We start from the raw sequence: 14,058 nt of genomic DNA, 5'->3' as shown, positions 1-14,058 counted from the left end.
GGTTGTTTCACCCCTGGAAAATATTAACCTGGAATTATATATATATATATACTAGCAATCGGTGCCCGGCGTTGCCCAGGTGTTTTGAAGTGTATGCTGAGAAAAAAAAACGGTCAATTTTTTAAAACTTTGACCCCTATTATGACCTCTTAACATTCATTGTTTAGGGATCAAGTAAAGTTAATAAGTTAGATCCATGTCCAAGGAATCTATATATAAAATATCACGTGTTTAGACCCTAAATTGTAGGAGGAGTTTGGTAGAGTTCTCAAAGGTCAAATTGTTGAATATTGACCACTTAATTGCCAAATGTCTGTCGAAAACCTATCACATCGATTTTCCCAAATCTCAATACCCTGTATATCAAATTTCGAATCTGTAGGCTTAAAATTGACAGAGTTTTAGCGTAGGGAAATGCACACAGACGCACAGACACACACAGACACTATCACTTATATATATATATATATATATATATATATATATATATATATATATATATATATATATATATAAACATAAACATCATATATATAAGGATAATAGTACGCCATATATATAACAAAAGACCATTATTTACTGAAGTGAAAGGAAAACCCGGGGGAACTTTACCCAAAAATAAATCTATATTTGTTTGTGTGTATTGATAATCTTATCAACACCCCTTTTTTCTATTTATTTAAAAAGAAAATACAACTTTGTTATTTATGAGTCGTGGAATTGCATTCATCTACAAAAGATCTAGCTAATGTGCATATTTTTTATCGTTTTTAATTAATTCCCTATTAGTTTTTTTTCGGTTCTCTTCTACGATGATCATCTTTATTTAACTATTATGTGTAATTATATTCATACAGATATTCTATATGATTTATATTTGCGTAATATTTGCGTAGAAATGAAGAAAATCAAATTTACTGTGTGTTTATCGTGTTGCCATAACAACGTGACGTAGCCAAGGACGGTAGTGGACGTGAGTGTGTGTGCGTGTGTGCGCATGTTTTCGTGCTGTGTTTATATTATGCATATTGTTTCGTATCTTATCAACTTTTTCGAATCTATGTGTACAGTAATACAAACCCGTTTTTCGAGCTGAATAAATATGTTACATTGAATAAAAACACGAAAAATATATCCAATTTGGTAGAAAAGTAACTTATCTTGCCTTTAATAACATTTATTTGTTATATATTTGTTTTTTGACAACTTTTTCGAATCTATGTGTACAGTAATACAAACCCGAAATGAAAAGACCACGAGTGAACGCGCGTTTTTTTTAGTTTAGTTTCATATATATATATATATATATATATATATATATATATATATATATATATATATATATATATATATATATATATATATATATATAAGTATTTTTAAATTTTATCTTTCTAGCTTTAAAAAAAAGTTTTAAAATTTTATCAGCCGGCATAATTTATTTTTAAATATTGAAAAATTTCAGGAAAATTAATTTTTGCTAGATTTTCAAAACATTGTTTTCGTGTTGTGTGTACGTGTGTGCGGCTAGCACCAGAATGGCGGCCGTGATGTCGGAGGTTGGATTGTTAGATTGTGTAAGTTTCGTATTTTTGTAATTTGTAAATAACAAGTTAGGAAAAAATTAAACCCTTCCAAGATGGACAATAAATAAAGCCATAATATTTTATGGTAAAGTTGAGAGCCTACGAACCATAGTTTTTTAGGAGATGTGATTATTGGATTAACCAATCAGAAATCGTCTGTGGCACACACATCTCTGTTTATATATATATATATATATATATATATATATATATATATATATATGTGTGTGTGTGTGTGTGTGTGTGTGTGTGTTTGTATGTGTGTGTTATTATTATGTGTGTATAATTATTACTATAATTATTTTTTATTTTTAAATTATTTTTAAAAGTTTTTTTAGACACGTATATATACGTGTCTCTGTGATGTATGTATGCATAAATGTTCATATAAATAACGTGTCTATACAGCTGATCGTGTCGTCTTGTATGTATTCATATGTACGTGCATGTATATATATTCATGTCTGTATATTAGTAGGCCGTATCGTCTAGTGTCTCTATAGTGTATGCGGATGTACAAATTCGATTGGTTAGTTCACAAGACAGGACAAATACATTTTAGATACCTTCTTGTAACCGAGACGAATAAACATCTTTGTCTGCTTGCTACCAGGGAAACATAATTTTTTCATAATCGTTGCTGTCTGGCGATTAGTCTTTTCTGTGAGGTTCTGTTGTTGGGATACTTTTTCTTCGAATAAAACCAAAACAAAACAAACAAACAAAAAACCCTATTAGCGCTCCCCTCGGAGTTTGCAGACGTTCATCTTAATTTCTACATCTTTTCTAGGTGCGTCCACTGGATGCTTCCATGGACCACAAGAGATCAAATCTCTTCCTCAACTAGCCTTGACTTAATTCCCGTTTGCTAGTCGACTGATTAGCCACAACTTTGACAGACTAGCCGGTGTTTCGTGAATACCTGATAATCACGCTTCTCTGTTAGTTATCTTACGTCACGAAACCAGATCAATTTTCTTATTGTTAATCCCTAAAATGTTTGTTTATACAAAATTTCAACTGATCTAAACTAAATTGTAAACATTTGATCATAAATATCCTACAAATATTTTATTTTAAATATCTATCCCCTTTCAATAACATTCCTCTGTCATTGAAAACGTCCATTTCAATAAAATCTAGCGACTGCATACCTTATAATCAAGAAATATCAACGTTGAAACCAGGCAACCTGAGATTTTTGAAAGGCGTGTATAGTAAGGCCAGGTGCTAATATAAATAACTAATCTAAAATGAAAGTGTTCGCGAAATCAGAAACGGAAGTTGAAATGACAAAAAGTAGCAAATGCCGTTGAAAAGAATCATGGGATATCTGAATTTTTCTCTTTCACTAAATACCAGTTAAACGTAGGTGATAATCCTGGTGTTAACATACAATCCGTTTCTGATCTTTTTTTTACAAAGGAATCACCACTTATCAAGGCCCAGGGGCCACTCGAGGATAAGGGTTAAAGAGTGTACAGTGGTCAAAAGGACAATATCATAGTAATCGCTAGAAGTGCAAATTTGGTAAATTGGATTAATTAAGGGGAACGGCTCACCAAGAACTTGTCTACATTAGACTTGAAGACGACCATATTGTAGTCAGCTGGAAGTACATGTACCAGATTAGCAACAGTCGATCCTTTCGAATGGTCCACTTCAGCTGACGGATTATGATTTCGTATTAAACCAGGAAAACCCACCGCGTAAATTAACAAAAAAACTATTTCTTGACACTGAAAAATAACGAATCTGTTTGCCGTTTATGGTTTCTCTTTTGCCTTTCGTTTGTTCAGTAGTTAAAGCAAAAGTCGTGTGCGTCTGTCTTTGTTTCGCATTGGTAACCAGTGAAGCCGTCGAAAACTCTGAAGACGCATGAACAACCAATAGGAGTGTATGATGATATGGCACGATAAACGGTCGGGCAATTCTGTTAACTTACAATTGTTATATTTAGGAGTCTTATTAGAGTGAGTCTTAGAGAGAGTTTTATTAAGAGTTTGTTGTTGTCTTAGAGAGATTGTTCGTGTTATTAAAAGGTTCATATATATATATACATACATATATATATATAATGTTCAGTAGAAGTGTAATAGAAGCTCTTTGAGTGAGGCGATAGTGTTGAGACAGTCTTAGTGTTCATATTGTGTATGTAAGATGTGTATGTAAAGACATTTTAAACCACATGATGTACAAGACATATAATAACAATTTTCACTTTACCTTTTGGTAGAATTACAACACAAAGACGACGTTTATAAAAACACATGATGGGTTTATTTCTTCTCCCGACCGGTCGTGGTTTTCTGAGTCAAGAATTCAAAGCTTCATATTCTAGTTTCAAAAGTGGCCGTCTCGCTTCTAGACGTTTGAATCCCAACTGCAGACTATCGTCTGTCGTTCTCATACTCCCTCTGACTCTCCCCCAGTTTCTCCCTGCTTAACTCTAAAGTTTCTAACTATATCGAGAACTTCCCATTTTCCATAACGTCATACACATGTTAAAACATGTGTCTTCTTTCACGTGTTCTGGAAATGTATGTCCAAAACTTTTTCCTTTATTTACAAAAGGAATTTTAACCTATATTCCCAGTAAACTATATTTCCAATATGTTAAAAACATGTTTATTAAATTATCCTATAGTTGCATTCCTCAATTGAATTTTTCATAACAGAATTGACAACGCACATTCTTTTCTTGAAACTATTTTGTCTCTAAGCTAAACAATGGTTTGTTTTCACATTCCATTGCTAATTCTCTCTCGTAATCTATTTCTAAACCTAAATTACGAGGTTCGAATTTCGTCTATGCTATTTCATTTTAACTAAATCTCTCTATTTTTATACTTACATGAAAAGGGGACAGCCCTTATCATGTAACACAATCAGGTTAACTGATTCAAGAAGAGCAGACATACTGAAGGGTAGTTTAATTTCACCTGATTAATATGATTCAGTTTTTGGTTGAGACAAACTGGGCCTTCTGTAACACAAATGAAAAGCTCAGTGGTACCAGAAATAGGAATTTTTTTGTAGCAGAATTAGCAGTAAGCAAAATGAGAAATAGAGAGTTTACCTCGGATACGTCTGTTTTGGGTTGAGCGGAAGAGAGAGTTCCAAGATGGCGTCCATGTGCTTTGATTAGCGTTTACCCAATGTAATTATCGTTGAATCACGTCTGCTCTCGCGCGATTATGCAAATACGTCGTTCCCGGCCGCTATAAAGGCAGGACACTGGAAAGGAGAGGGGGCGTTCTGCAGATTGTGTGTAGGTGATTCTGGCGAGTTGATTGTGCTTGTTACGACCCACGTGTCTGCGAGAAGCGAGTTTTTGTTCCGTCTGTTTTTCGTTGTATATTTTTGTTTGTTTTGCCTACTACATTTTTGTTTCATTTTTCAAAGTAGTAAAATTTGATTGGATCTTATCTGAACATGTCAGACGCACTAAGAGCCATGAACTAAGTGATCATTATCGTAACAACCTATTAAGAATGAACTTATCAACCTTCTTGCTAAGTCAATAGCGAAAAATAATTTCCAAAGTCCTTGTATCAAAATATTATAGCATAATTGCACACTTGATGTCAGCCACACAAAAAAAGTATTGTTTTTCGTTGAATTTACAAAAGGATGTGAGCAGACATTTTTTTGACACTTCGTTGAGTTTCTTGATGTATGTGATACAACCAGAAAAGGCATTTTTGACAGCATGTTCAACTTCCTGTCCAAGTATGGTACGATAGTGGATCGAACACGTGAGGAAAAAACCTATCGATGGCAGATGCGTTTCTTGGGAGTCCATTATAAAAACTGAATAGATGCTATGCACCAGTCATCGATTTAATCTGGTAATTATTGATGTTGCAAGATCGTTGGTTACTTCCATTTTTTTTTTTGCTATATGCAACGTATATACAATTTATTTGTTATGTCAACGAAGCGTTGGGATATTCTGAAGAAGCACATGATCGGAAACAAAACTCGAAGCAAAAGTGAAAGCTTTAATGTCGTTGCGTTTTCAGACAACAGACATTTTGGAAATGATCGAAGAATTAGAACAAATGTCCCTGGATATTTTTTTTTTTTTACACGGTGGTCACCACTTATCAAGGCCCGGAAGCCACTCAGAGATAAGGGTTATTACAAGTACAGTACGTTAGTGTGGAGATTTTAAAGTGTTTACTTAAGGGGGCGGTTCATTAGGAATTTGTTAACGTTGGACTTGAAGACATGCAAGTTGTAGTCAGATGGGAAGCAGACAGGCGAAACAGAGTTCCACAGGCGTGCAGTTCTAAGAAAGAAGCTTTGTTCATGGAATCCACGTTTTGATTTAGGCACAGATGAAGAGTGGGGGAAATTTTTCACAGTGGATTCAGCTAGACGGGTGTTTTTTGTGAAAGATTGGCGAGGAGGGACCAGAGATTGGAGTTCAGACGAGCACCTGCCATGAAAATAACGATAAAACAAGGATATGCTTGCAACGAAGAGAGGTTGCAGGGTAGAGAAAAGGGCATCCCCCACTAAGCCACGAAGTCGATTTTGTACTTTGTCAAGGCAGGGTAGGCTTTTTTTGGCCGCTCCTGCCCAGATATGGCAGCAGTATTCCATCCTTGGACATACTTGGCTTTTATATAGATAGAGAATTGCATCAGTAGTGATTCGAATGGATTTATCAGCACGGAATATCGAGCTTTAGTCACTGAAATTAAGAACTGGTGTTTCCTTGTTTATTTGATTATCTGCTATGACTTGTTATTTCAAATAAACATCTATATATATAAAGCTAAAATGTATGTATGTATGTGTGTTTGTATGTCTGCTAAAAACGTTTGACAGACAGAACAAAAATTTACAAATTTGGTGTCATATGAAAGCCCCACCCCCCGGACGACAAATATCGAATTTTGGGTCCGAAAGGTTCAATCTAAGTTACTCAGCTGACCCTTTTTCTACAGGGGTGTCCAAAAAAGTGCCATGTTAACGATATTTATACGTAATTTAATAAACGCTGAGCCATGTCACGTGATCTTGACGTAAGCAAGCTGTAATGGCGATCTGTATATCAAAACATTGAATAGAGAGAGTTTGTTATCGGTAAAAAAGATGACTATCATGCACATCAAAATACAAAACTTTCACGTTATGTAAACGTTACCAAAGTTATTAGCAGGTTAAAAAATAGTTAGATACAATAGTTAAACGAAAAATAAGCAAAAAATGTGAAGTAAAAAGAAATACGCTTAAAAAAATATTAAGGATCGATGTTTTTTACAAGAAAACAAAGCCAAACGCCATTTTCTTTTTTAGTAACACTATTTCTCTTTAGAGTAAGGAAGACGAAGAGAGAGAGAGAGGGGGGAGAGAGAGAAACACACACACAAACACAGAGAGAGAGAGAGAGAGAAAGAGAGAGAGAGAGAGAGAGAGAGATGTCTAGGCAGGAAACGAGATTCGTTTTACTATGTTTTAAAATGTAAATATTACATATACGAAATGTAAGTGAATGGATTTGATCACATCCCAGGCATAAATCCTCCTTATTTTCGAGTAGCGTTTGTTTCTCTAAACCTTGACATGCAAAGCATGGCCTTCTCCTTATTTTCTTAGTGGGGAGGGGGCGAAAGATGAGACCGTTTGAATTCTAAGAACAGATACTACACTTTGATCTTAGCCAAAAGACCAAGTAACCGTCTTATACAGCTTAATTTTCTACGGAGCGTTATCTTCTATTATAAAAAAGATGCATAATTTATATTTATCGATTACTACATTGAGACAAGATGTCATATTCCAAAAATCACATCTGAACTAAAACAGTATTATTTAGAAGGCCGTCTTTATTTTCGAGTGACGTTTGTTTCTCTAAACCTTGACATGCAAAGCATGCCTTCCTCCTTATTTTCTTAGTGGGGGTGGGAACGAAAGCTGAGACCGCTTGAATTCTAAGAGATGATACTACACTTTGATCTTAGCCAAAAGACCAAGTAACCGATTATGATTTTTGTAAGAGGGAGAGGATTATTTGGGGTAAATCAAGAAAAATGATTGTCGAAATTAGTAACATATCCAAGAATTATGAAAAACGGTGAAATGTGAGTTATAAGATTGGTGTTTATAGAATGAAATAACCAGCTAGATAACGTCTCAAAGTTATTTTTTTTTTAAGTGGAAGGGGATTTTGTGGGTTAAATCATGAAAAATGATTGTCGAAATTAGTAACATATTCAAGAATCATGAAAAGTGATGAAATAAAAGTGTTTTTGATTTGTGTTTTATAATGAAACAAAGAGCCCAGGTAAAATCTCAAATGTATTATTTTAGAAATAGGGGGGTGTATTATGAGGGTTAAATCATAAAAATGATTGTGGAAATTAGTAACATATCCAAGAATTACGAAAAATTATGAAATTTGTTATTTGATTGGTGTGTTTGTAATGAAATAGACAACCCAGATTATGTATCAAAGTTATTATTTTAGTAGGATCGGGGCTATACTTTGAGTTAAATCAAGAAAAATTATTGTTGAAATTCGTAACATATCCAAGAATTTTGAAAATGATGAAATGTGAGTTATTTGATTGGTGTGTTTGTAATGAAAGAACCAGCCAGACAATGTTTCGAAGTTATTACTTTAGTAAGAGTGGGAAGATATGTGGGTTTAATTATGAAAAATGATTGTGGAAATTTGTAACATATCCAAGAATTATGGGATTCAACGACATACGTCCACATATATACTTATAAATTACCCAGAATCCTCCGGGATTGAATGAGATACATGCAAATATATGCAAGCAGAATACACGGGCGCCTGGGATCCAATGAGATAGATGCAAATATATATTAGCAGAATACCTGGCGTTGCCTTGGATTGAATTAGATTGATTGAAATATAATTAACAGAATACCTTGCGTCGCCCAGGATTTCATTGGATTGATTGAGATATATACTAGCAGTACATCCGGCGTTGCCTGGGATCGAATGAAATAGGTTAGAATATATATTAGCAAAATACCTGACGTTGCTTGGGACTGGATGAGATAGGTGGAAATATATATTAGCAGAATAGCCTGCATCGCCCCGTATTGAATGAGATAGGTGGAAATATATAGGATTTAATAATGCAGGAGCAGAGAAATACTAACAGAATACCTGGCATCGCCTAGAATTAAATGATATAGGTACAAATACAGAATAGACGAATACTTGGCGTCGCCCGGGATTGTATTAGATAGCTGCACTTATACAAAAGCAGAGTATCCGGCATTACTCAAACTTGCATGAGATACGTGAGATAATTTATTTGCAATATCTCGGCGTCGCCTGGAATTGAAGGAGATTGATGGAAATATATATTAGCAAAATTCCTGGCGTTGCCCGGGATTGAATGAGAGAGGGGCAAATATATATTAGCAGAATAATCAGCGTCTCCCTGGATTAAATGAGGGTGGTGAAATATAAAGTTTGTACCGGAAATGGCTTAAACAATTTTCTATCTCAAAATTACTTCATTTGTGAAGTCAATTTCAGATATGGCTTAAATGTTGTATAAAGGTTTCATTATTATTATTATTATTATTATTATTATTATTATTATTATTATTATTATTATTATTATTATTATTATTATTATTATTCTGTTTCTTTTTGTTGTTCTTGTTACTGTTATTGTTATATCGTTCGTTGTTAGGACTTTTTAATAGTGAGAGTCTTAGTGAGTCTTTTATTAAAGGGGTGTTGTGAGAGAGAGTCTTATTAAAAGTGATGTTGTTGAGAGAGATGTTGTAAAGAGAGATTGTTCGTGTTATAAAGATATTCATATATATTAAAATGTTCATTCTTAGAATTGTAATGGAAGCTCTTATAGTGAGGAGATATTGTTCACTGTTCAGACAGTTTTAGTGTTCATATTATGTATGTAAGATGTGTATGTAAAGACATTTTAAACCACATGATATACAAGACATATGATAACAATTTTCACTTTACCTTTTGGTAGAATTACAGCACAAAAACGACGTTTATAAAAACACATGATGGGTTTATTTCTTCTCACGACCGGCCGTGGTTTTCTGAGTCAAGAATTCAAAGCTTCATATTCTTAGTTTCAAAAGTGACCGTCTCGCTTCTAGACGTTCGAATGTCCATGTCTGGACTGTCGTCTGTCGTCCTCAGACTCCCTCTGACTCTCCCTCAGTTTCTCCTCCAGTTTCTCTCAAGTTTCTAACTATATCTAGAACTTCCCCTTTTCCATGACGTCATACACATGTTAAAACATGTGTCTTCTTTCACGTGTTCTGGACATGCGTGTCCAAAACTTTTTCCTTTGTTTACAAAAGGAATTTTAACCTATATTCCCAGTAACCTATTTTTCCAATATGTTAAAAACATGTTTATTAAATTATCTTGTATAGTTGCATTCCTCAATTGAATTTTTCATAACAGAATTGACAACGCACATTCTTTTCTTGAAACTATTTTATCTCTAAGCTAAACAATGGTTTGTTTTACATTCCATTTTCTAATTCTCACACGTAATCTATTTCTAAACCTAAATTACGAGGTTCGAATTTCGTCTATTCTATTTCATTTTCATTTTAACTAAATCTCTCTATTTTTATACTTACATGAAAAGGGGGCAGCCCTTATCATGTAACATAAACAGTTAATGATCTCACAATTAGATTAATAAATATATATTGTTGGTTTTCTATGACAGTTTCTATATTTGTTAAAATGTTTTATGTACTCATCCGGGAATGATGTGACGGTTGTAGTAGTGGGTAGAAAGAAGCATGATTATGTTAATTTTAAACGTGCTCTTGAGTTTTCTTTTGGAGGTTAAGTTGGAGAAAGTAATGTCCGTTTTGGGGTAAAAAAAAGTTTGTGAAATTGTTTAATATATCTATTTAAATTACCCGTCTTAGTACAGGTAAAATTATTTTAAATATGTGTTGTATATTCACCGTCCTTGCAAAGGTAAAATTATTTTAAATATGCGTTGTATATTCACCGTCCTTGCAAAGGTAAAATTATTTCATATACATGCTGTAAATTATCTACTCTAGGTAAAATACAATTATTTCATACGTCTAATACCCGTCCTAGGTAGGTAAAATATTCTTTTGCTCGAAATAGCAAATGATAAAAATTTCTCACTCCTAAGAATTACAAATATATTCAAAATCAAATTCAATTTTCTCATTGTTTCTTAAAATTATGGTAGCCTTGGTGGTAAGAGAAATTATTTAACATGTTGTACAATACCTGCCGATAGTATGTGAAATTGTTTCATGTATGTATTTTAATTATCCATCGGAGGGTACGTAAAATTATTTATATGTGTTGTATATTACCAATCCCCGCAAAGGAAACATTATTTCATATATATGGTATAAATTACTTATCCTAGATAAGGTACAATTATTTGATATGTGTAATACCTCTCCTAGGATAGGTAAAATATTCATTTGCTCGAAAAAGCTAATGATTGTTGCGGACCAGAATATAAATACCCTAACTCGCTACAAGAAAAAATAATGAAACGAATTGAATGAAGTAAACAAAGAACTCAAATGCTGGAATAAAATAAACATGTCGTTTATTTTCTGTTGAGAAATGAAAGTCTTCAGTGTACACGTGTTCATTCAGCCGTTGACGACTACGCGCGTGGAAGGAAAGGGGGAATGCAATAGAGAAACGCGAAGTGGCAAGCCGTCTGTAGAAAGAGAGGATTAAGCCCAGTAGAGAGTCGCGTTCATGTCTGTGTCGATGGACCAAAGCGAAGGGGAGATAGAGTGAGAAAAGTCAATCCAGTTCATGGAGAGAGAAAGCGTATTAAGTGTACTTGCGCTTGCCCCACATTACAGTAGCAGGGAAAGTGACGTTAGAACACGCGGTCAGTTCGTCGACTAAGCAGCTCGAACGCTGGTCCAGACGAAAAAGGGAAGTTAACAGGTTTTGTTGACTTTTATACTGGAGTTAGTGTTCTGGGTGCGCATGTCTGGTTTTCACTTAAAAGGAAGTGACGTCACAGCTCGTGTGTGTGCATGCGCATGAATGTGAGTGTGTGTATGAGGCTGTGTATATGCGTGCGTGTGTGTGTGCGTACGTGCGTGCGTGCGTACGTGTGGGCGTGTATATGTGTGGGAAAACATGATACATAGACATTAAAAATTCCTCTATCCGAAGAATAACAAATATGTTCAAAATCAACTTCAATTTTCTCATTGTTTATACGGTCCCGAGCAACGCCGGGTAGCCCCGCTAGTTATGAATAAAGCCAAAAAAGAGTTGTCAATCTAATCGGTCCCACTTTATCAACTAAGCTCCAGCCCCTGTCCCATCGCCGCAATGTTGCATCACTGTGCCTGTTTTACAAATATTTTAATGGAATGTGTTGTGATGAGCTCGTTTCACTTGTACCCTCTCGACGTACATATGCCTGACAAACCCGCTTAGCAATAAGATCTCACCCTTTCACTATTGATGTCCCTAAATGGCAGAAAGCTTTCTAATGGTTTCTTCCTTCGAACAGCTAGACTTTGGAACTCCCTTCCTGCTGCCCGTTTCCCAGGGTGTACTGATATGCAGAAATTTAAATGTAACATAAACAAATATCTTGTTAATCTTTCCTAGACATGCTCCCAAATAGTAGCCCCTTACGTCCAATTGGCGATATGCTTTGTAAGGGGTGAATATGAATAAAAAGGGGGGACTATAGCGAGAAATCTGGTCATTGATGCAACTTAGAGGGACGCAAATCGTTTTTTCAGTTCCATTTTCCTTTTTGGTAAAATATGTTTCTTTTTTTCGACTAAAGTTTTTCTTCCGACTAAATTTATTGCTCCGGAATTTTTCTGAGATTGAAAACATGTTTTTATACCATTCTTAAAGGAATTTTAATCGAAAGGATTTTTCAAATATACAAATTCTTGTAAATATTTTCACAATTTGTTTAAACATTTCATTTCACATGTATTTCAGTACACAACACACATGCAAGTGAACACGTAGTACGCATAAAAATACGTTTATCTGCTTTTAAAATTATCATTCAAGAAAATAAAAATTAACCTAAAACGATCTGTTTACCTTTTCGTTATTTACCATCTAAATGAGTTCCATGTTTACCTTTAAAAAAGGATGAAATTTAATTTCCTTTTTCCGCCTCCCAACTCCTGATACATCAGATCGTGATTTTCATATTTGTTTGTTATTGTTAACCACATTATTTAACGAATCCATTATAGAAGGTTGTAGTGCATAAATTATCTTTGAAGTAAAATATTTTAATCAAAGTTATTTTTTTATCTAAAATATAATATAAATTTTATTGTTTTGGGGCTTCGATCGAAAAAAAAAAATTCACGCATTTGTTTATAAGTTATAAGGTTTGCATTTATCGCATCTTATTGGTTGTGTAATGATATTTTAGCATTCAATAACTTTCTCCTACATCGTGACATTTTTAAATGACTTGGTTACTTTTAGCAACTTTACTTTATTACTACCAATGATATCGTTTTGATTCAATTCGTTTTTTTTTTCTTTCTTTCTTCACTCTATCCTAACACGTTTTGAAAATCCTTCTCCATCTTACAAATAAATTCCGCAAATTTAATTTTTGACAGTATATCAAACTTTTTGTAGGAAAATACTTTTGAATTTTGGGTGTAAATTTTGTGAAAATTCCTTAAAAAAGAAACTTGTAGAAGATTTAGAACCGAAACGCACTGAAATGGCTACAAAAATAGCAAAATAATACCAAAATGTAACTAAAAGTTGTGAAAACGTTCGTAATGTATAACTTCAAAATACCAATTCTGCAACCTCTTCGGTTTTTTTTTTTTTTTTTTTTTTTTGGAAATATATAGGATTTAATAATGCAGGAGCAGATAAACACTAACAGAATACCTGGCATCGCCTGGAATTAAATGATATAGGTACAAATACAGAATAGACGAATACTTGGCGTCGCCCGGGATTGTATTAGATAGCTGCACTTATACAAAAGCAGAGTATCCGGCATTACTTAAACTTGCATGAGATACGTGAGATAATTTATTTGCAATATCCCGGCGTCGCCCGGGATTGAAGGAGATTGATGGAAATATATATTAGTAAAATTCCTGGCGTTGCCCGGGATTGAATGAGAGAGAGGGGCAAATATATATTAGCAAAATAATCAGCGTCTCCCTGGATTAAATGAGGGTGGTGAAATATAAAGTTTGTACCGGAAATGGCTCTTCGGGTTTTTTTTTTTTTTTTTTTTTTTCGTGATCATGGAATATCTGCGTTCATAGAGTATGCTATTTTGTTTAAAGTACCATTAATTGTGGGCCCAGTATGTTGTGGAGTGCAAGTTGTATTTTGCAGGTAGAAGGACCGCAAGATGCATTCTGTATGGTGATGGGGGGGGGCAGAATTATGCTAAGCACGGCACTGTATATATGTATGCTATAACAG

The 14,058-nt window shown here is 34.2% G+C and overlaps 1 protein-coding gene across 1 annotated transcript in view; it reads left to right on the top strand.

Moving 5' to 3' along the window:
• LOC145291146 (lysosomal acid phosphatase-like) overlaps positions 1-14,058 on the top strand; it is a 186,725-nt gene that overhangs the window by 165,178 nt on the left and 7,489 nt on the right. The window lies entirely within an intron of this gene.

Source organism: Euprymna scolopes, chromosome 12, assembly GCF_053919585.1.
Source record: "Euprymna scolopes isolate OS-2025 chromosome 12, ASM5391958v1, whole genome shotgun sequence".
Lineage (NCBI taxonomy): Eukaryota > Metazoa > Mollusca > Cephalopoda > Sepiida > Sepiolidae > Euprymna > Euprymna scolopes.
Note: the sequence above shows the minus strand (reverse complement) of the source record. Positions and strands in the feature narration are given on the sequence as shown.